Consider the following 21916-nt stretch of genomic DNA (forward strand, 5'->3'; position numbering starts at 1 on the left):
CAAATTGTTAGCTTAAAACATATACATTCTCTCACAGCTTTAAAGACTAGAAGTCCAAAATGAAACTGTTGGCAGGGCTACTACATGTGCTAAGTGAGTTTGGTAGGTAGGGGAGAGTATATTATTTCTGGCTAGGTCAGGGAGAGAAGGTTTCATGGAATAAATAGCATTTAAAAGTAGCCAGGAAGGATGTGTTAGATTGCATATGGAAATACAGAATGATGAACATTTCAGATAACAGAAACAACACTAACAGATGTGGATGAGGAAATTATGGCCTAAGAGTACGATATATTAAAGCATAAAATTAAGTAAACAATGGGGATACAATTAGATTTTAGAGTGTTCAGGAATATTGGTTAGGAATTGTTTGGAAATTAATATATAATATTAAAGTTTCATCTGAAAAAAAGTGACATGATCTTAGGGCTCCTGCTTTATGAACCCCAGTGGGCAACAGTATTTAGGATGAACAGATCTCCCTTCCCTCTGCTTCTCCCAAGAGATTAGTACAACAAGAGAAGATGAAAACTTGACGAGGACAGAGGTACCAAAAATGGAGAAATATTGGCCATTTATTGGATACACAGGGGCATAGGAGAGGCAAGAATGAGATATTTTGAGTCAAGATGACCTTGACAATTGGGGTTAAAAAATATCAGGATAGTCAAAAGGAGGATGATTTTTTAACTAGGAAGATAAAGTTATGGCCAACATAGACAGCATATTAAAAAGCAGAGACATTACTTTGTTAGCAAAGGTCCGTCTAGTCAAGGCTATGGTTTTTCCAGTGGTCATGTATGGATGTGAGAGTTGCACTATAAAGAGAGCTGAGCACAAAAGAATTGATGCTTTTGAACTGTAGTGTTGGTGAAGACTCTTGAGAGCCCCTTGGACTGCAAGGAGATACAACCAGTCCATCCCAAAGGAGATCAGTCCTGGGTGTTCACTGGAAGAACTGATGTTGAAGCTGAAACTCCAATACTTTGGCCATCTGATGCAAAGAGCTGACTCATTGGAAAAGACCCTGATGCTGGGAAAGATTGGACGAGAAGGGAACTACAAAGGATGAGATGGTTGGATGGCATCACTGACACAATGAACACGGGTTTGGGTGGACTCCAGGTGTTGGTGATGGACAGGGAGGCCTGGCGTGCTTCAGTTCATGGGGTTGCAAAGAGTCGGATATGACTGAGCGACTGAACTGAACTGAACTGAATTATAATTTTGATATAATGATTCTGAGAAAGTGGTGTAATATCTAGTTGAAGATTTAAATAAGGAGATTGGAAATATAAGACTATAATTTGAGACTTAAGATACAAATGCGTGAAGTATCAACAGTGAAATAAATGAAGTCATACAACCCTCAAAAAGTGTCAAATCATGGGAAAAGTATGCATGTGGTGTTTGACAGACATATTCACATCCTATCTCAACCATTTGCCTTTTGTATGACCTGGGACAAACTGCTTATTTCTTCTACTTTCTCATTTGTGAAAACAAGGGGGAAATAATATTATCCCTTAGTCAGAATTATACCAGTTGAGTATTTTATATCTACTTTCATATTTTGATAGTGTGATTCCCAGTAAGTAATATATTTATTTTTCAATCCATTATCTTAAAAATTTGAAACACCATATTTTTATACACTTTTTTCTTTGATTCTAGTTCTTAAAAGCATGATGACTATGATCCTGTAAACAGATTTCATGACCTATGAATGAAGTGCAACCCATACTTTGGGAAACACTGGCCCCAACCAGCATTGCATAGTCCATCTAAATCACCAGGGAAGCCCCATTCTATAATCAGATCACACCGTTACCATTCTTTCTTCACTTTCCCTCTGCTTAGGCTGCTCATTAATATTATATTATTCCCTGATGGCCCAGAAGAAGTGATAACAATTTACTTCCTCTACTATATCTATAAAATATTTTATCTATGAGAAAGATGTATCTGTTGTCCAACTAGATTATGAACTCCTTGATAATAGAAAATAGGCACTATTTATCTATATATTCTGGCAAAATTAATTGCTCATAAGAGGCATAGAATAAATTTTAATTCATTATTATAGAATAAAGAGGGAAGAGGTTGGAGGAGAAACTTTGTTGGGTACCTACTTCTAAGGCCTTGCTCTGGCATCCTCATTCTCTAATTTTCCCTTCTCTATATGTCAAAGCTTCCATGAAATGTTTTAAGGCAGAACAATGTCTCCTTGTTTGGGACACAAAGACTTAGGCCACCAATTTTTTGTCCACAGTGACTTGAGTTTCTTCATGGTGGGAGTTGGGAAATTCTGGAGGGTATAAATACCTTTGAGAAAGAAACTAAGATGTACCCAGGACATTACTTTGCCGACTAAGGTCTGTCTAGTCAAGGCTATGGTTTTCCCAGTGGTCATGTATGGATGTGAGAGTTGGACTGTGAAGAAGGCTGAGTGCCGAAGAATTGATGCTTTTGAACTGTGGTGTTGGAGAAGACTCTTGAGAGTCCCTTGGACTGCAAGGAGATCCAACCAGTCCATTCGGAAGGAGATCAACCCTGGGATTTCTTTGGAAGGAAAGATGCTAAAGCTGAAACTCCAGTACTTTGGCCACCTCATGCGAAGAGGTGACTCATTGGGAAAGACTCTGATGCTGGGAGGGATTGGGGGCAGGAGGAGAAGGGGACGACAGACGATGAGATGGCTGGATGGCATCACGGACTCGATGGACTCCAGGAGTTGGTGATGGACAGGGAGGCCTGGCGTGCTGCGATTCATGGGGTTGCAAAGAGTCGGACACAACTGAGTGACTGAACTGAACTGAACTGAAAATAATAAAAAAAGTTACTACAATGGTCTCTTCGGATTGCTAAATGTCAGAATCCAATAAAGGAAACCTGAAATAAATTATTAGAGCAAGTAATTTATTTTAAATTATTAAAGTTTATTTCAATTTTTTTCAGACCCAAAAAACTTTTCTCTGATGGAAATGACCCTTGGCAACAATGACATTCTGACACCATGCATGATGCACCCTCTTGGGAAGTCTGAATTCCGTGTCACAATGGCTCTGTTCAGATTACCGGTTTTATCTTGCCTGTAAGCCCAATTAGACTACTGAAGTTTCTAATGGCCTTCTGTCTGCTTTGTAAATCATGCACGCATGCTGTTGCTTCAGTCATGTCTGACTCTGTGCAAACCTATGGGCTGTAGCCCACCAACTCCTTTGTCCATGGGATTCTCCAGGCAAGAATACTGGAGTGGGTTGCATGCTCTCCTCCAGGGCATCTTCCCAACCAAGGGATTGAACCCATGTCTCTTATGTCTCCTGCACTAGCAGATGGTTTCTTTACCACTAGCGCCACCTGGGAAGCCACATAAATCATCATAAAGAATATTAAATCAATAAATTTAATTGCCTCTATATGACATAATTTTGCCTCTATGTGACTCAATATACAACCAGAGGCATAATATAAAAATGTACCATAATGCTCTTTATATGTGAATTTTGGATTAGTTGGAAGAGGGCACCACAGTTAAGTGGGTCTCATAAGATGAGCCTAAGATAGTTTGTTCCTCAGCAAACACAGCTCAGACTCTGAGTGTAGAAGAAAGATCAAACACTCAGAGTCTAAAACTGGGTTTGCTCTCAGTCCTAGATGTCTGAAGATGATTTGCATTGGTAGTCAGTATCATCTGGGTAACCTACATGCCCTACCCTGGACCTCAATTTACTTATTTCAAAATGAGATGACTGGACTTTTTATTTCTTATATAGTTTCTACCTATAATTTTTGATGATGCTTTGCCTTTAAATCCCTTTCACCTCAATCTTTTAATCTTAAAAAATATGAAATGTGTTTATAAAGTTATTTGATGTCCCTAAACATTATTCCACATGATAACAGTACAGTTCATGAAGCTTAAATTTTATCATTTTAGCTTTGCCTCAGAGGCCAAGTTTTATGAGAGCCTTCATTTGCATCACCAGAAGCTAATTTAATAAAAATAAAGGAACCCCTTTTAGAAATAAATTAAACTGGTGTTGGGGGACAGATAACTTTATGTTAAAAACAAAGCAAAACAAGCCAAAAAAAAGAGAAAGAAACCAAGAAGCTAAACTTAGAAGGGGTCAAATGGTTCTGAGTTCTAAGGAATGCTGTCATCTTATTTGTGCTGAGAAATTGGTTCTGGCTCTCAGTGCACTGAAAGTAGAAGTTTCTAATGGCAACTTCCCAAATCTCTGGTCTCTTGACCCAATCTCTTTTGTACCATTTGCCCCATTTTCTTGAAGCACAATTTACTACACAGACAAGCAGGTACACAGCACCATCCATCCTAGAATCGGGCAGATTTATCTTTGGAGACGACGTCAGTATATGAGATGTAAGACACAACTAGATGGAAAACTAGTGAAGACCACTTCACAGACAAAAAGGATATGGTTTGAATGGGCACTTCTCATTCTGGTCAGGAGAAAGAAGTATCAAGTCAAAGAAGAGAAGGGCTAGGAGACTGATATCTAATGTTATATGGTGAATAATAGGTTTGTCTTTGACAAATTCCATTATAATTATCTTCTTCACTGTCAAAAACTTCACTCAACACATCTCCACAATAAATAATTTTTGAATGAATAAATCCTAAAGTTCTGACTTAAATTTCCTAATTGTACTAATAACAATAGCTATTTCTTGATTACTATTACTATGCCAAGCACTGGGGATCACAAAAGTGAATAAGAAATAGACCGTGATTTTAGAGAGCTTACCATCTATAGTTCCTGACTCTTGTAGTTATGACAAAAATAACAATAATCATCATTTATTCGTTCATATCAGCCAGGCACTATGCTCAGTGGACCACATACATTAATATAAGCTGCCACAGTTCCCTCCAGTTCACCAGATACCCTGACAGTGAGGTGATCTTGTTCTGTCCATGCATCATCTTTCCTAAAAAAATGGACCTAGCAAGAATTTAGACAATAGGCAGGGCTGTTTAAGCAATGTCAGAACTGTCTACAGTAAACATATGAGAATTGCGGTAGATAATGAAAGAGTGAAGTAAACCAAAGTGAAAATGGAAGAAGTCATGTGAATCACCTTTAGTATACTCTGTCTAAAGGCACCGTGACACTCTGAAAACCACAATGCAATACAGCCCGCATTCAGCATTCCAACATGACACAAGGGGATGAATGCTGTTTAAGTGTTTAAGACTCTCTAGCAAAAGACCTCATAGCACATTAAATGGAAACTTAGGAAGACATCACAACCTGCTGGATTTCATTACCAAAATATATATTTTCATCTAAAATTATAACACTGAATTTCCTTGTAGTATTTCATAACCTTTGCGTGAGGCATTAAAGTGTTTTTCCTTTTCCCCCACCAGCTATAAGCTTCTGTTTTCTTACCCTGGGCGTCTGAATCTTTTATATGCTTGGGTTCTATTCACTGCCTGTTATTCAGACATTGAAATCCCAAATGTTAATTGTTCTTCCAAGTACATTGACAAAACAGCAGCTAAATAAGGGTAGACCAGACTGTGGTAGACTCTGACATGCATTTATGGAACAATGGGGCTCTGAGAGACAGCCTTGTAGCTCACGGGAAGACATAAGATGTGCTATTTTGACTGCTTCATAGCAGAATGGGGAACACACGCACACAAGGGAATTATGCATTTTACTTAGTTTTGCCCAAAGTCCTCAAGGCAACAGAATCTTGTGATGTCATCATGAACTTTCTTTCTCTCCATTTACACTGACACAAAGGCTAAAAATTTCTAATGACATCACAAAGGAAAAACGGAGTCTACTGTGATTCCATTAGAAATCTGTTACTGTCCAAGAGACTTGTACCAAAATGTAAGAATCCTTCCTGACAGGGTGTGTGTCACTGTGCTGATGCACGGTGGGTGACACCCTCCCGAACGCAATTCAAACCAGCCAAGAGCAAGGATGCACAATTTAGGTTGGATAAAAAAGACATACTGAATATTGAGCCCTACAAATTTTCTTTTTTTAAAGAAGGAAATCATTTAAACATGTATTTCTTCAGGGATATTCAAATTTCTTACTCATGTCTGGTTACTATGTGACCACTATTTTTGTCCCTTTTTGAGTGGGTCACAAAAACACAGAGGAAGGTAGAGGAAGCTTTCACTCACAGGAACGCAGTGCAGCTCAATCTTTTGTTTTTAAGGTGCAGTGATTTCAGTCTCTAAATGTAACTTCAGGCAGTCTGAAAAGAAACAGGTTAAAATCTCTTTCAGTTATAATTGGTATTTCAGATTTAATTAAAAATTAAACTTTCATAATGTTTCACCATCCAAAGCAATGCATTATCAGTCAAGCGTAGCTTTTTTTTCTGTTAAGGAAAAAAAAAAAAAAACCCTCTTCCCAGAGTAGTTTTTTAATGAAAAGAAAAGGATCTAAAGAGGAAAAAGAGCAATTCTGAAAAACAAAATATGCCTCCATGTTAAGGACTTCATAATGATATGACTAGAAAGTCAGTGGTTCTAAATTTTACCTATATTCTGATTAAAAAAACAAAACAAAACTCCTAAACAATTTCAAAGCTTCAAGATTACATACAATGTTATTTCAGAGAATAAAGAAGAAAATCTACAGTCTGAATATACATATTAAAGGGAAATTACAACTTCAAATAAAATTGGAAAATAACATTAGACCCACTGCTTTCAAATGACTGAGGGGCAAACGGTGAAGCAGAAGCAAAGAAACATATTTAGCAACGCAAATGCCCATTGCAAGGTATTAAGGGTTTAGTGCACTCCAGATTACATCATACTATATAGCTTATTGTATGAAGCACTGCTGTTTGAAGCAACATGGGAAGGCCATCAGGGTTTAAACTACCCTTCTTGGTTTAAATAACCATAAATGCATCTTTTAAAATATCTATTTTTAATTTTTGAATTAAGAGTTCAGGCATTAAGGTAAAAGTATTATCTGGGCTTAAAATGTCATATTAATTTTTGTAGTCCTTTATTTTTTCATACAATATCACCTATAAATAAGATAATAGTTAAAAAAAACAGACAGGATTAAGTCATCCTTATTTTTAGCTTCAAAAAACTGATACAACAGGTTTAGAAAAATATAGATTTTTAGTATAAAAAGGAGATAACGCAATTATCTTTTACTTTACATCATGGCAGTCCATTTTTTATATATTTGTAGCACTAAATGTGGTATGTTTATGTCCGTCTTCATATTAATGCAAGGTAATATTTTAACATCTCCACATATAAGAGCATAATCATAAATCAGCCTTGAAACTGCATCTATTTTTGAAAATGTGTCTATTTCTTACTTGTGAATTCTACTTTCTTTTTCCCTTGAATTATATAAAAGAATATTTTGTGTATTGTGTCTATTTGATGCACATAGGTTGTAAGTTCAAATTGGTTCAAATTCACTAGATCTATCCATGAATGGATACACACACACACACACACACACACACACACACACACACACACACACACACACAAATCACTGACTAACTAAACTTTTCCCCTGCTTCTCACATGCCTGAATTAGACTGAAAATGCACCAGTGTAAAGACAGAAATTATGGAGGCGTCACCAGGGACAACTGACTATGAGGAGGGGAGTGCACATATTTCCTTATAAGGCAACAAAACATTCATAAAAGAAGCTGACAAAAATAACTCATGCTCAGAAATAATGTCGAATAACAATAATCCCTAATAAATGATGCAGAAATATAAGAGCTGCCCATCTCTATATAAATCTGAATCACCAATTGATACTGTTCCACTCACCAATCACATATGGTTAGTGAAACTGATTCACTGCCTAGTTTAGATAAGAAAAGGTGATAGAAACGAGACTGCATATTTATATATAAACTGTTTAACTGACAACTTGCAGTTCAATTTAGTGTCAGATTTCCTTTTCCTTAATTCACCAGATGTTGAGTGAATTGAACTCAGTTCAAAACAATAAAGCAGTTTCTATGAATAGAAAGTCTACTAAGTTATATTCTCCTCTTCGCATGTCATTCCTTTCTCCCCTTTGACCTTTATTTTCCCTTCTCCGTCTCTGCCTGTTTATTCCTAACTTTCACTTTCCTCTTTATTTATTTTTTTCCCTTTCTCTTTTTTCCCACTTGGTGTGGGTAATGAAGCTCAAAAATAACATCTTGTATCCTGTTGAGGGAAACTTGGTCACAACTATCCTTCCAGATGACAAACTCATTCTTAAATGTCTGTTTTCCAATCCAAAGAAAACAGAGCAATTGAGAAAATAGAGACGCAACATCACTTACCACTACCACCACCACCACTTTTAATTCCCATGCTACATTCATCATAAGGAGGACTGAAGTTTATTTATGTTAGTTATCCCCTAACCTTAAATAGGACCGCAAATAAGACTAATAACAGGACCATTTTGTGGCACTCAAGCAAACGGCTGGGCAAAACAGATGGATCTTACTTTGCGCCAGGACTCAAAAAATACAGTCGCCAACTCACTGTTGGCGACTACGTATCTTGGCCCAAAGATGGACCTGGAAGTGGGACCAGTTGTCTTTGATATGAATATGGTTCCTATTCATATCAGCCTCATGAGAAATCATTAACTCTGCTACTATGCAGTGGAGTTAAGTATTGGTTAGAAACTGTTTGGAAGACTGGTCATCAAGAAAGTGGAATATTCTGAAGGCATGCCAGATTAGATTAAGGAGCAGAGAAGTTAAGACTAGGATCTTATTTTTGGCACTACTGTCTACTTTTCAACTTCTATTTTTGTCAAGTTCAGTACTGTACACTGAATCCACCTTTAAAATACTAGATTTCCGGAGTATGTGTCATCAATAAGAATAACTTGCTCTTGACATTTCAAGTTCCAAAATCTGTTAAATTTTTTTCAAGTTATCCAGAACAACCTCAGTTATTATTAAAATTGACCACCAACGTCAGATTTCTTTAATCAAGATAGAACTTTGCCAGGCTTTATAGAATACAGTCAACACCCAGTGATGCACTGGTAAACAACTCAGTAATCAATGCAAATTACAAAGCCCGTAAGAATGCTCCTCTTGGCAGAGACCCTTTAGCAACGAGAGTTGTACATTCTGCACTAGTTAAAGATTCGGAATGTCTTTCCAGAGAAGTAGCAAATGCATTATATTACAGTAACCCATCCTAAGTCACAAGGCCAAAAAACAAATCCCCAGACAATAAAAAACTCAAGAGGGGTGAAGAACTATAGATCTTAGTATTGACGAGGAAAAAAGGGCTGCTTCTGACTACACTCTACTTTTAAAAATCATCACATAGGTAGGGGTTTTAGATATCACCAGGTCATAGAACTTCAAGGAAAGAGCAACAAAGCACTCCAGTTTAGGAAGTCTGAGCTCATCCAGGCAGTTGTCTTAGTGCTCTCCCAATTCTTCAGCACCAATTATATCCTGCTCAGATAGTTTTCAGAGAAGGCAATGGCACCCCACTCCAGTACTCTTGCGTGGAAAGTCCCATGGAGGGAGGAGCCTGGTAGGCTGCAGTCCATGCGGTCACTAAGAGTTGGACACAACTGAGAGACTTCACTTTCACTTTTCACTTGCATGCATTGGAGAAGGAAATGGCAACCCACTCCAGTGTTCTTGCCTGGAGAATCCCAGGGACGGGGGAGCCTGGTGGGCTGCCATCTATGGGGTCGCACAGAGTTGGATGCACACACTCGCCTGTGGTCAGCATAGAGACCAAATGACAATATTTGATTATTTCTCTCAGTCTTTGTTTCCTTTTCACTTAAAAATTTATTGTGAAAAAATTCAAACATATACAAGAGTAGTTAGAGTATAGTAAAATAGAACTCCCCTCTCCCCAAAATAAAAGAACTCCTACGTATTTATCACCCAAGGTCAGTGTTTACTTCATCTATGCTCTAACAAACTTTTTCTTCCACCAGATCATTTTAAAGACAATCCCAGATGTCATATTACTCCATCCATTAATGTTAGTATGTATTATTAAAAAATAGTGACTTAAAAAAATCATAATACCATTATACCACATCAAAAATAATAGTAATTATTAAATGTTATTAAATATTCTCTCAAATGACTGACTTTATTTTTTTTAACAGCTGACTAGTTTGAATTAAGATCTGAACAATATCTGCACATTATATTTGAATCACAATTCCTATTTAACCTATAAATTTCCCATTTCTTTTAAACATTTTAATTTTTAATTTTGAAATAATTTCACATATATGGAAAAGTTGCAAAGGTAGCTCAAAGAATTCTCATATTTCCTTCACTATGTTCTCTTAACTTTAACATTGTACATAACTAAGGTAAGAAATTAACATTGATACAGTACTATTACCTAAACTACAGACTTTATTCAGATGTCACCAGCTCTTCCACTAATAAATTTTGTCTCTTTCAAGGATCTAATCCAGGCTATCACACTGCATTTAGCCATCATTTATCCTAAATCTCCTCTGCATGCTAAATCACTTCAGTCATGTCTGACTCTTTGCGACCCTATGGACTGTAGCCCATCATTCAGATTCTCCAAGCAAGAATATTGGAGTGGGTTGCCAAAATGCTCTTCTCTAAAATCTCCTCTGATCTGTAACAATTTCTCAGTTTTTTCTTGTTCTTCAGGACCTTGATAGTTTTGAAGAGTAGTGGTCAGATATTTTGTGAAATGGTCCTCAGTTTGGATTTGTCTGATGGTTCCTCATAATTGGGCTTCCCTTGTGGCTCAGCTGGTAAAGAATTTGCCCGCAATGTGGGAGAGACCCTGGGTTCGATCCCTGGGTTGGGAAGATCCCTTGGAGAAGGGAAAGGCTACCCACTCCAGTATTCTGGCCCGGAGAATTCCATGGACTATACAGTCCATGGGGTCGCAAAGTGTCAGACATGATTGAGAGACTTTCACTTCACTGCACTCCTTATAATTAGACTGGGATTACAGTTTTAGAGAAGAATGCAAAAGAATGAAGTGCTCTTCTGATAACATCATGTCATGGGGTCTCTGATATCCATATGACTTATCACTAGGGGTGCTAATCTTGGTCATTTGGGTAAGGGAGTATCTGCCAGTATCTCTTTCCTTAGTTTTAATAAGCATAATTTCTTTAAGTTTATTGAGGTATAATTATGCAATAAAATTCATCCTTGTAAATGTAAAATTTAATGATTTTAAGTAAATTTAGAGTTCAGTTATCATCATCACAATTCAGTGTTAGAACATTTTTGTCACTCCAAAAAAGACCCTTCATGTCCTTAGGCAGTCAATCCCCACTATTATTCCCAGTCCTTTGTGTCTCCAAACATTTAGATTTTGTGACCATTTCTTATAAATGCAATCACACAATATGTGGTTTCTTGCATTTGGCTTTTTTTTTCTCTTATCATAATGTTTCTCAGATTGATACATGCTGTGGTATATAGTGGGACTTCCCAGGTGGCACAGTGGTGAAGAATCTGCCTGCCAATGCAGGAGACACGGGGGTTTGATCCCTGGGTCAAGAAGATCCCCGGAAACAGGAAATGGCAACTGACTCCAGTATTCTTGCCTAGAAAATTCCATGGATAGAGGAGCCTGGCAGGGTGCAGTCCATGGGCTTGCAAAGAGTCAGATACAACTGAGTGATTGAACACACAGGCACAAAGCATGCAGCAATAATCTATTCCGTTTTATGTATGAATAGTATGCCACTGTATGAATACATGACATTTTGTTAATCCATTCATCAGTTGATGGACACGTGGATTGCTTCCAATTTTTTACTATTATGAATAATGCTGCTATGTGCATTCACATATATATGCCTCTCTGTGGACATGTTTTCATTTCTCTTAGGGAGATTCCTAGAAGTGGAATTGCTCGGTCAGAAAAATAAGTTTTACTTTTAAGATATCAAGTTATTTTCGAAAGCGGCTGTACCACTTTGAATTCTGACCAGCAACCTGAAGGTTCCAGTTCCTTTCTGTCTTCACCAGCATTTGTTACCCTGCCTGTCTTTTTATTATCGCCACAACCGTTGCTGTAAAGTAGTATCTCACCTCAGTTTTAATTTACATTTCCTTAAAGATTAATGACATTGAACATCTTTTAATGTGTTTATTAGACATTTTAATATCTTTTTTGGTGAAATATCTATTCAGATATTTTGTCCAATTTTTTCATTGGGTTGTTTGTGTTTTTATGATTGAAGAATTCTTTATGAATTATGAAATTTAAAAATATTTTATTAGGTATATATTTGTAGAGCATAAATTTTCTCCCAGTATTTTAATTTTAGTGGAATCCTTTGAAGTGCAAGAGGTTTTAATTTTGATGAGACCCAAATTACCAAAATTTTTTCTTTTTTGTATCATGCTTTTAGGGTCAGATATAAAACTCTGTCTACCATAAGGTCATGAAGATTTTCTCATTTCCTTATAGAAGTCTTATAGTCTTAGCTGTTACATTTAGATCCATGATCTATTTTGAGTTAATCTTTGTGTGTGGTGTGAGGTAGAAATCTAATTTTTAAAAAAATTTTTGTATAGTCTTAGCACCATGGATATTCATTTATATTTCACATAATAAAATTAGTTACAATTACAGTTACTGACATCTGTATCAGTACTGTATTTTCTTCCTCATTATAGATTTAGGAAACAGTTTTTAAAACCTGGAAGTTTAAGTTATCTAACTTTGTTCTCCTTTTCAAAATTATTTTTATTGTTCTGAGTCCTTTGCATTTTCGCATGAACTTTAGGATCAGGTTCTCAGTTTTTATAAAAATGCTTTTATTCTTTTTGATTCTTTTTCTATTCTTGTGAATAGAATTGCTGTCTTAATTTCATTGGTTGTTGCTAGTACAGGCATACCTCACTTTATTGTGCTTTGCTTTACTGTACTTTGTAGATATTGCATTTTTTACAAATTGAAAGATTGTGGTAACTGCATCAAGCAAGTCTACAGGTACCATTTTTTCCAAAAGCATTTGCTGATTCCATGTCTCTGTGTCATACTTTGGTAATTCTTTCAATATGTCAGTGTTTCATTATTTTATTTCTTATGGCAATTTGTTATTAGTGATTTCTGATGCAAAAGACTCCAACTAGGTGAGGTCTTTGCATTTTTAGCAGCAAAGTATTTTAAATGAAAGTGTGTACATACATAATGCTATTGCACACTTAATAGAACTACAGTATAGTATAAACATAATTTTATATGAATTATTGGAATCAAAAGATTTGTGTGACTTGCTTAATTGAAGTGGTCTGGAACTGAACCCTTAATAATTCTGAAATATGCTTTTATACAGAAATAACAATTGACTTGTGTATAATGCTCTTGTACTCGGTGAACGTGTTATGCTCATTTTTTAGTTTGTGTGTGTGTGCATGCATTCCTTAATGTTCTCTTCATACTTATAACATTTTCTGCAAATAAAAGTTTTACTTTTTACTTTCCCATCTGGATACTTTTGATTTCTTTCTTTTTTTTAAATTTTTTTATTTTTTAAATTTTAAAATCTTTAATTCTTACATGCATTCCCAAACATGAACCCCCCTCCCACCACCCTCCCCATAACATCTCTCTGGGTCATCCCCATGCACCAGCCCCAAGCATGCTGTATCCTGCGTCAGACCTAGACTGGCAATTTGTTTCTTACATGATAGTATACATGCTAGAATGCCATTCTCCCAAATCATCCCACCTTCTCCCTCTCCCTCTGAGTCCAAAAGTCCGTTATACACATCTGTGTCTTTTTTGCTGTCTTGCATACAGGGTCGTCATTGCCATCTTTCTAAATTCCATATATATGCGTTAGTATACTGTATTGGTGTTTTTCTTTCTGGCTTACTTCACTCTGTATAATCGGCTCCAGTTTCATCCATCTCATCAGAACTGATTCAAATGAATTCTTTTTAATGGCTGAGTAATACTCCATTGTGTATATGTACCACAGCTTTCTTATCCATTCATCTGCTAATGGACATCTAGGTTGTTTCCATGTCCTGGCTATTATAAACAGTGCTGCGATGAACATTGGGGTACATGTGTCTCTTTCAATTCTGGTTTCCTCGGTGTGTATGCCCAGCAGTGGGATTGCTGGGTCATAAGGTAGTTCTATTTGCAATTTTTTAAGGAATCTCCACACTGTTCTCCATAGTGGCTGTACTAGTTTGCATTCCCACCAACAGTGTAGGAGGGTTCCCTTTTCTCCACACCCTCTCCAGCATTTATTGCTTGCAGATTTTTGGATCGCAGCCATTCTGACTGGTGTGAAGTGGAACCTCATTGTGGTTTTGATTTGCATTTCTCTAGTAATGAGTGATGTTGAGCATCTTTTCATGTGTTTGTTAGCCATCCGTATGTCTTCTTTGGAGAAATGTCTATTTAGCTCTTTGGCCCATTTTTTGATTGGGTCGTTTATTTTTCTGGAATTGAGCTGCATAAGTTGCTTGTATATTTTTGAGATTAGTTGTTTGTCCGTTGCTTCATTTGCTGTTATTTTCTCCCATTCAGAAGGCTGTCTTTTCACCTTGCTTATATTTTCCTTTGTTGTGCAGAAGCTTTTAATTTTAATTAGATCCCATTTGTTTATTTTTGCTTTTATTTCCAGAATTCTGGGAGGTGGATCATAGAGGATCCTGCTGTGATTTATGTCTGAGAGTGTTTTGCCTATGTTCTCCTCTAGGAGTTTTATAGTTTCTGGTCTTACATTTAGATCTTTAATCCATTTTGAGTTTATTTTTGTGTGGGGTGTTAGAAAGTGATCTAGTTTCATTCTTTTACAAGTGGTTGACCAGTTTTCCCAGCACCACTTGTTAAAGAGATTGTCTTTACTCCATTGTATATTCTTGCCTCCTTTGTCAAAGGGTCAGGTCAAGTGGGGCTGAGACACTTGATTTCTTTCTTTTCTGTTCCTTTTTTTCTTTCTTTGCTTTATTTCCTCTTTCTCATTATTTTCCTTACAGTTTTGGACAGATATGCTAGTACAGTCTTTAACAGAAGAGGTGAGATCTGACAGCCTTGCCTATTTCCCTTAGCTTAAACCACTCAGTTTTTCATCATTAAGGATATTAATTGTAGGGTTTTTTTTTTCTTGGATGCTTCTTAGTTAGGTACATGTATTCTATTCTTAGACTGTTGAAATTTCTGTCATAAATAGATATTGGATTTTCCCACATGTTTTTGTGTATCTAGTGCAATAGCTACGTGGTTCTCTCCCTTACTAATATGTTCAGTTTAGTTCAGTTCAGTCACTTAGTCCTATCTGACTCTTTTGAGGCCCCATGGACTGAAACACACCAGGCTTCCCTGTCTGTCACCAACTCCTGGAACTTGCTCAAACTCATGTCCATCAAGTCGGTGATACCATCCAACCATCTCACCCTCTGTTGTCCCCTTCTCCTCTTTCCTTCAATCTTTCCCAGCATCAGGGTCTTTTCTAAGGGGTCAGTTTTTCAAATCATGTGGCCAAAGTATTGGAACTTCAGCTTCAGCATCTGTCCTTCCAATTCAGGACTCGTTTCCTTTTAGGATTGACTGGTTTGATCTCCTTGTTGTCCAAGGGACTCTCAAGAGTCTTCTCCAACACCACAGTTCAACAGCATCAGTTCTTTAGTGCTCAGATTTATTTATGGTCCAACTCTCACATCCATGCATGACTACTGGAAAAACCAAAGCTTTGACTATATGGACCTTTATATTACATGAATTGATTACTGGATATTAAACCAATTGCACTCCTAGGATAAATGGTCAGGGTATATAATAATAGTACAAATTGCTGTATTTGCTTTGTGAATACTTTGCAGAGGATTTTAGTTTCTATAATTATGAGGAATACTGCGTTACTTTCTTATGATGTTTGTCTGGATTTGGTCTCAGGGTAATACTATTGTAATGGAATGAATTGAAAAGTGTTCCTGTTCTCTCCATTTCTGGAAAAATTTGTGAAAAATTGGTGTTATTTCTACTTTAAATATTGGATAAGATACAGTGAAGTCATTTGCATCCAGACTTTTCTTAGTAGGATTACTTAATTAATAATTCCATCTTTTTTATTGTTATAGGTTCATTTAGATTTTCTATTCCTTTTTGAATCAGTTTTGGTAATTTATATATTTCTAGAAGTGATACTATTTTTTCTAAGTTGCCTTATTTCTTGGAATATGTTTTTTCACAGTATTAGCTTTTAATCTTTTAAATTTCTATGGGGTTGATAATGTCTCCTCTTTCATTTCTGATTCAAGTATATGTTACATCCTATCCTTTTATCTTGGTCAGCCAAGCTAAAAATCTGTCAATTTTATTGCTCTTTTCTAATAATAAACTTTTGGTTTCATTGATTTTCTCTATTATTTTCTTGTTATATATCAATTGATTTATGTTCTGATCCTTCTCCTTTGAGTTTTTTATATACTTATACCATATTTATGCTATGCTATGCTAAGTCACCTCAGTCATGTCCGACTCTGTGCAACCCCATAGACGACAGCCCACCAGGCTCCCCCGTCCCTGGGATTCTCCAGGCAAGAACACTGGAGTGGGTTGCCATTTTCTTCTCCAATGCATGAAAGTGAAAAGTGAAAGTGAAGTTGCTCAGTTGTGTCCGACTCTTTAGCAATCCCATGGACTGCAGCCCAGCAGGCTCCTCCATGCGGGGGATTTTCCAGGCAAGAGTACTGGAGTGGAGTGCCATTGCCTACTCCAACCATATTTATGTTTACCTAAATAATTACAGCATATTCAAAAGCAGAGACATTACTTTGCTGACTAAGGTCTGTCTAGTCAAGGCTATGGTTTTTCCAGTGGTCATGTATGGATGTGAGAGTTGGGCTGTGAAGAAGGCTGAGCGCCAAAGAATTGATGCTTTTGAACTGTGGTGTTGGAGAAGACTCTTGAGAGTCCCTTGGACTGCAAGGAGATCCAAACCAGTCCATTCTGAAGGAGATCAGCCCTGGGATTTCTTTGGAAGGAATGATGCTAAAGCTGAAACTCCAGTACTTTGGCCACCTCATGCGAAGAGTTGACTCATTGGAAAAGACTCTGATGCTGGGAGGGATTGGGGCAGGAGGAGAAGGGGACAACAGAGGATGAGATGGCTGGATGGCATCACTGACTCGATGGACGTGAATCTGAGTGAACTCCGGGAGTTGGTGATGGACAGGGAGGCCTGGCGTGCTGCGATTCATGGGGTTGCAAAGAGTCGGACACGACTGAGCGACTGAATTGAATTGAACTGAACTGAACTGAACTGAACTGAACTGTGGCTTTATTAAATGTAAAATAATAGCCCAAACTGGAAACAACCCTTGATGAATGGTTAAACAAACTGTTGTAAATCCATACCATGAACTGAACTGAACTGAACTGAACTAAAATAATTACATTATCACTGTTATTTATTTATTTGGGCATATTTTAAATAATGTTTGCTGCCATTTCTTTTTAGCCTAAAGAATTTCCTTCAGTATTTCTTATAAGGCACATCTGCTAGCAGTGAATTATCTTTATTTATTTATATTTTAATATCTTTATTTTACCTTCATTTTGAACAGTTTTTCTGGATATGAAATTCTTGATCATCATTTTAAAAATCTTTACTTCCTTTAACACTTTGAATATATTACCTCTCTGCCTTCTGACTTTAAATGTTTTTGATGGGAAATCAACTGCTAATCATAGTGGTGTTCCCTGTATTGAATCAGTCTTTTTTTCTCTTGCTGCTTTCAAGAATCTCTCTTTCTCTTTGGCTTTCTAAGTTTGATTGTGAAGTGACTATGTATAGATTTTTCATGTTTATGATGTTTGGAATTTCTTGAGCTTCTCAAGCATGTAGATTAATATTATTTGTAATATTTGGCAAGTTTTTGGCCACTGTTACTTTGAATATTCTTTTTCTTCTCTTTCTCTTCTACCCTCATTCTCTTCCATCGCACATGTTAATATGCTTGCTGGTTTCTCACAGATCTCTGAATCTCTATTTATTTTCTTCATCATTTTTTTCTGTTATTCAAATCAGGTAATTTCTACTGATCAATTTCAAGCTCACTGATTTTTTTTTTCTTATGCAATCTCAAATCTGCTTTTGAGTCCCTCTAGGATATTTTTAAGTTTTAATTAATGTTCTTTTTAACTTCAGATTTTTGTTTGTTTTAAAAATAATTTGTACCTTTATATTAGTACACTTTATATGACTAGTAATTGTAGTAATACTGTATTTAATTGTTTTAACATGATTTCCTCACTTATTTATGCATATTTGTAATAGCTACTTTCAAGTCTTTTTTTGCTGAATTCAACTTCTGCTCTTCCCCTAACCTAGAGATAGTTTCTATTGACTGCTTTTTAAACTGGGTGTGGGTTAAAATCCTGTTTTCTTACATGTCTCAAGTTTTTTTTCTTGCAAATTGACATTTTATATAATATGTTGTAGTAACTATGACTTCGCAAAGAGTCGGACACGACTGAGCGACTGAACTGAACTATGACTTCTAATTTTTCCCTCAGGGTATTGTTGCTGCTATTGCTATTTATTTGCTTTTTAGTGACTTACCTGTCTAGTTCTGTGGCATCGGTCTCCCTCATACTACGTAGCTACTGAAGTCTCGGGTCAGTTTTTACCATTTCCATTTTAATTTCTTAACTGAGACTTGCCCCAGTATCAGCATCATTTGCAGTTTATGTCCAATGGCTGGTCAGAGCTGTACTCAACTTAGGCCAATAAACTAACATACTTTGCTGATAAATATGCATATGGGTTGGAGAACTCATTCACAGTTCAGTCAGTTTACAAGCCTTCCTTGGTTCTTACATTCTACTAGGCTCTTTCTTATCTCCTCTACAGTCTAGGCTATGTGAATATCTTGGACCTTCTCTGATTTTTCCTGAAATATGCATGAAGGCTTCCAAACCACCAGAAACATGTTAGTTTTATCAAGGAGCCTTATGGTAGTCTTCTCATCCAATCCTTCGTATTAAATTTCTGGTTAATATGCCAGTCTATTGCCTACCCCAACCTGAACTGCAATCTCAGTCTAGCTATGAGGTTTACACTTCCTTTTGGTTTGCCACTGAGATTGCTACTATTTTGACATTACCCAAGGACATGTGGTTTTTCACGTTCTATTCCACCAAGCCAGCAGTGGAGCTGTGGTTTTCATGGCGTGCCCTGCCCTGGCTGAACTATTGTGCTAGTCAAGTTTGGGGAGGGGTGAGGAGTGGAGCTGAAACACCAGACCCCACTTACACCAGTTGTATCACAATAATCTTTACTGTAGCTCCTTTTGCTCTCAAAAACATCCAGTTTAGGTAATAAAATTTATAGTCTCCTTCTACACAGTGATCCTAAACAATTTACAATATTCCTTTAGCAAAATTATTTGCCTTTTAATGCAAGAATCAGAGGCCCAACTGCAGGGATGTGTGTATGGGTGGGTGAGGACGTCCAACTGCTATAGAATGAAAGTTTCTGTGATGGTTAGATGTGTACAGAATATCCTCACCTGCCTGTCTGCCTACAGCGTTAGAAAGTACAAACATTTTGGGAGACAAGAATGTCTGTCAATTCTGAAAATCCTTAACTGGGGTTGGGCCATGAGCTTCCCTTGTGGCTCAACTGGTAAAGAATCCACCTGCAATGTGGGAGACCTGGGTTCGATCCCTGGGTTGGGAAGATCCCCTGGAGAAGGGAAAGGCTACCTGCTTCAGTATTCTGGCCTGGAGAATTCTATGGACTGTATAGTCTTATGGAGTGGCAAAGAGTTGGTCATGACTGAGCAACTGGAACTTCACTTCACTTCACTTTATGAGAATTGGGAGGTTGATGGAGGATCAGGATGAGGGTGCTAAACTTCACCCATCAGAGATAAATAATTTTGCTTTGCATTACAGAGCTAAGAGGAGTTACTCAATGAGAACAGGTAGAATTACATGGTTTATAGAGGACTGCTAGGAAATTTAGAGCTTGAATGAACTGAAATAAATCCATTCCAAGTGATTGTGGAGAACATGTTATCTAGACTTAATCTTTTATAAAATAGTAGCTCAGAGATCTCACTAAAGAGGTTCAAATACTTACTTGGATCAGGTTAGTATTCACCAAATTATTCTTTCATGGTTTTCTGTCTCACTTAGTTTATATCCGCCCAGGAACATACTAAGGTGATGTATTCCTCCGGGAGCTTAAATAACTCTTATAACAGAAAATTCCCATATAGAAATGGGAGTAATATGCACTTTAGAAGTGATTTTTGCTTTACATGATGATCCACGAAAAATTCCCTTGAGAGAGTCTCCCAGAGCATTTAAATTATGAATAGATTTACAAAATCACTCCTATCACATAAAATGAGATAAACATGTAGTATCTGCTTCTAGGAATTTTCAAAACTGTTTTTTTTTTTCCCCTGAAAGAGACTGCAAGGAATGGGAAAATCAGCAAAAATTTATGCAGTAGAAATTCAGAATATATGATGCATTAACTTCAAATATCTTACTGATTTTTTTTGAATCAACATTATGCTTCACAGTTTACAAAGTGTTGAAGACATCAAAGTGTTCACCAAACTTCATCTAATTAAAATGTCATGATAATTCATTTTTGACCCAGGAATATGTAATAGTAAATGTTACTATTTCTATTTGGAAAACAAAGAATCTAATCCATGAAACAAAACATGCAAACATCATATAAATTGCTTAAGGACATGAATAAGTCTGATGATGGAGTATTTGATGAAAGTTTATCAACTTGCAGCATGTATCAGTTAGGCAATACACAGGGTACAACAAAGAAGAAACTTGGAACCTCCGTCTTTCTATTATGTAGATTACAGCAAAATAAAAATAAATGTTTAGAAAGATTTTTTGGATCTAATAATACTTCTCCAGCTAATATCTCAGGTAAAGAAGGTAGATACTTTTAAGCTGTGTGTTTTTATTAGGCTTTTCAATTTCTATAGAAGAATTTTAATACATCTCCTAACCTGATTACTATTTCCGCCTTTAATTAACAAAGAATAGCTGTATTCTAAGTGTCTCCTAGTAATACCATCTAGAATTCACAGTCATCCAATACCAATCGAAGGCCTAACTTGGAGAAATAGTATATATAGGAAATTAAAAGTTATACAGTTCTTTCACTGGAGTTCAGTATCTAGATAAATTCTAAAATCCTAATTTGAGTTATACCAGAATGAAGTGTATTCTACCTGGTCTGTATTTTATGGGATTGAAAATACCAAATTGCACATTCCTGAAATGTATCAATCTATAAGGAGGGCCACAACTGAAGTGCACCTATAAAATATTTGTTTCTCGTGGAAATGAATATTGATCGTGCTGTTCATGGTAAAACACAGTGATCCCTTTATACACTGATGGGTATCATAGGAAGATATTTATTTTTAGTCTTAATATCAGCAATATAGTTTTTCAAAACATATAAGAATCAACCTAGTTCTTCTAGGAAGTGGACTTGATAGACTTATTTATACCTTTATGGTTACTTAATTTCATTTTCTTCTACCCTCAATGCTATTCAAATTAGACGTCTGAAGAAAAGTTACATATTTATATCATGAGGGTTCAAGACTAAATTAAAACTTAGATAAGCACCTTTTACAAATTCATCTGAAGGTGATTCTTGGCTGTCTATGCAAGAATAGAATAATTTGGAACCCATGGAGCAATAGTAGCTATTTTCAACTCACCAATAAAGCATATGAAAGAGGGCAGCTATGACTGACCGTGCAGGTTGTACCCTATACAAGGGCACCTAGTAAAGTGTGTTCTATTTTATAAGCCACATTCCCTGGCCAAGCTACATCATCTGGAAGAGGGTTTCCTTTAATAATTATACAAAGGTGGAACCTTTTCCTAAGTTGCTCTA

The 21916-nt window shown here is 36.6% G+C and overlaps 1 protein-coding gene across 7 annotated transcripts in view; it reads right to left on the reverse strand.

Moving 5' to 3' along the window:
* The window catches only part of ZBTB20 (zinc finger and BTB domain containing 20), an 848072-nt gene that overhangs the window by 497561 nt on the left and 328595 nt on the right, over nucleotides 1-21916 (reverse strand). For 6 of the 7 annotated variants that reach the window (XM_018039867.1, XM_018040637.1, XM_018039833.1 and 3 more), the window contains one exon: nucleotides 6173-6246. The exons of the other annotated variant lie outside the window; for it this stretch is intronic. The gene's annotated coding sequence lies outside the window, so the exon portion shown is untranslated. The remainder of the gene's footprint in view (nucleotides 1-6172; nucleotides 6247-21916) is intronic. 7 annotated transcript variants of the gene reach the window in all.

Source organism: Capra hircus, chromosome 1, assembly GCF_001704415.2.
Source record: "Capra hircus breed San Clemente chromosome 1, ASM170441v1, whole genome shotgun sequence".
Classification (NCBI taxonomy): domain Eukaryota; kingdom Metazoa; phylum Chordata; class Mammalia; order Artiodactyla; family Bovidae; genus Capra; species Capra hircus.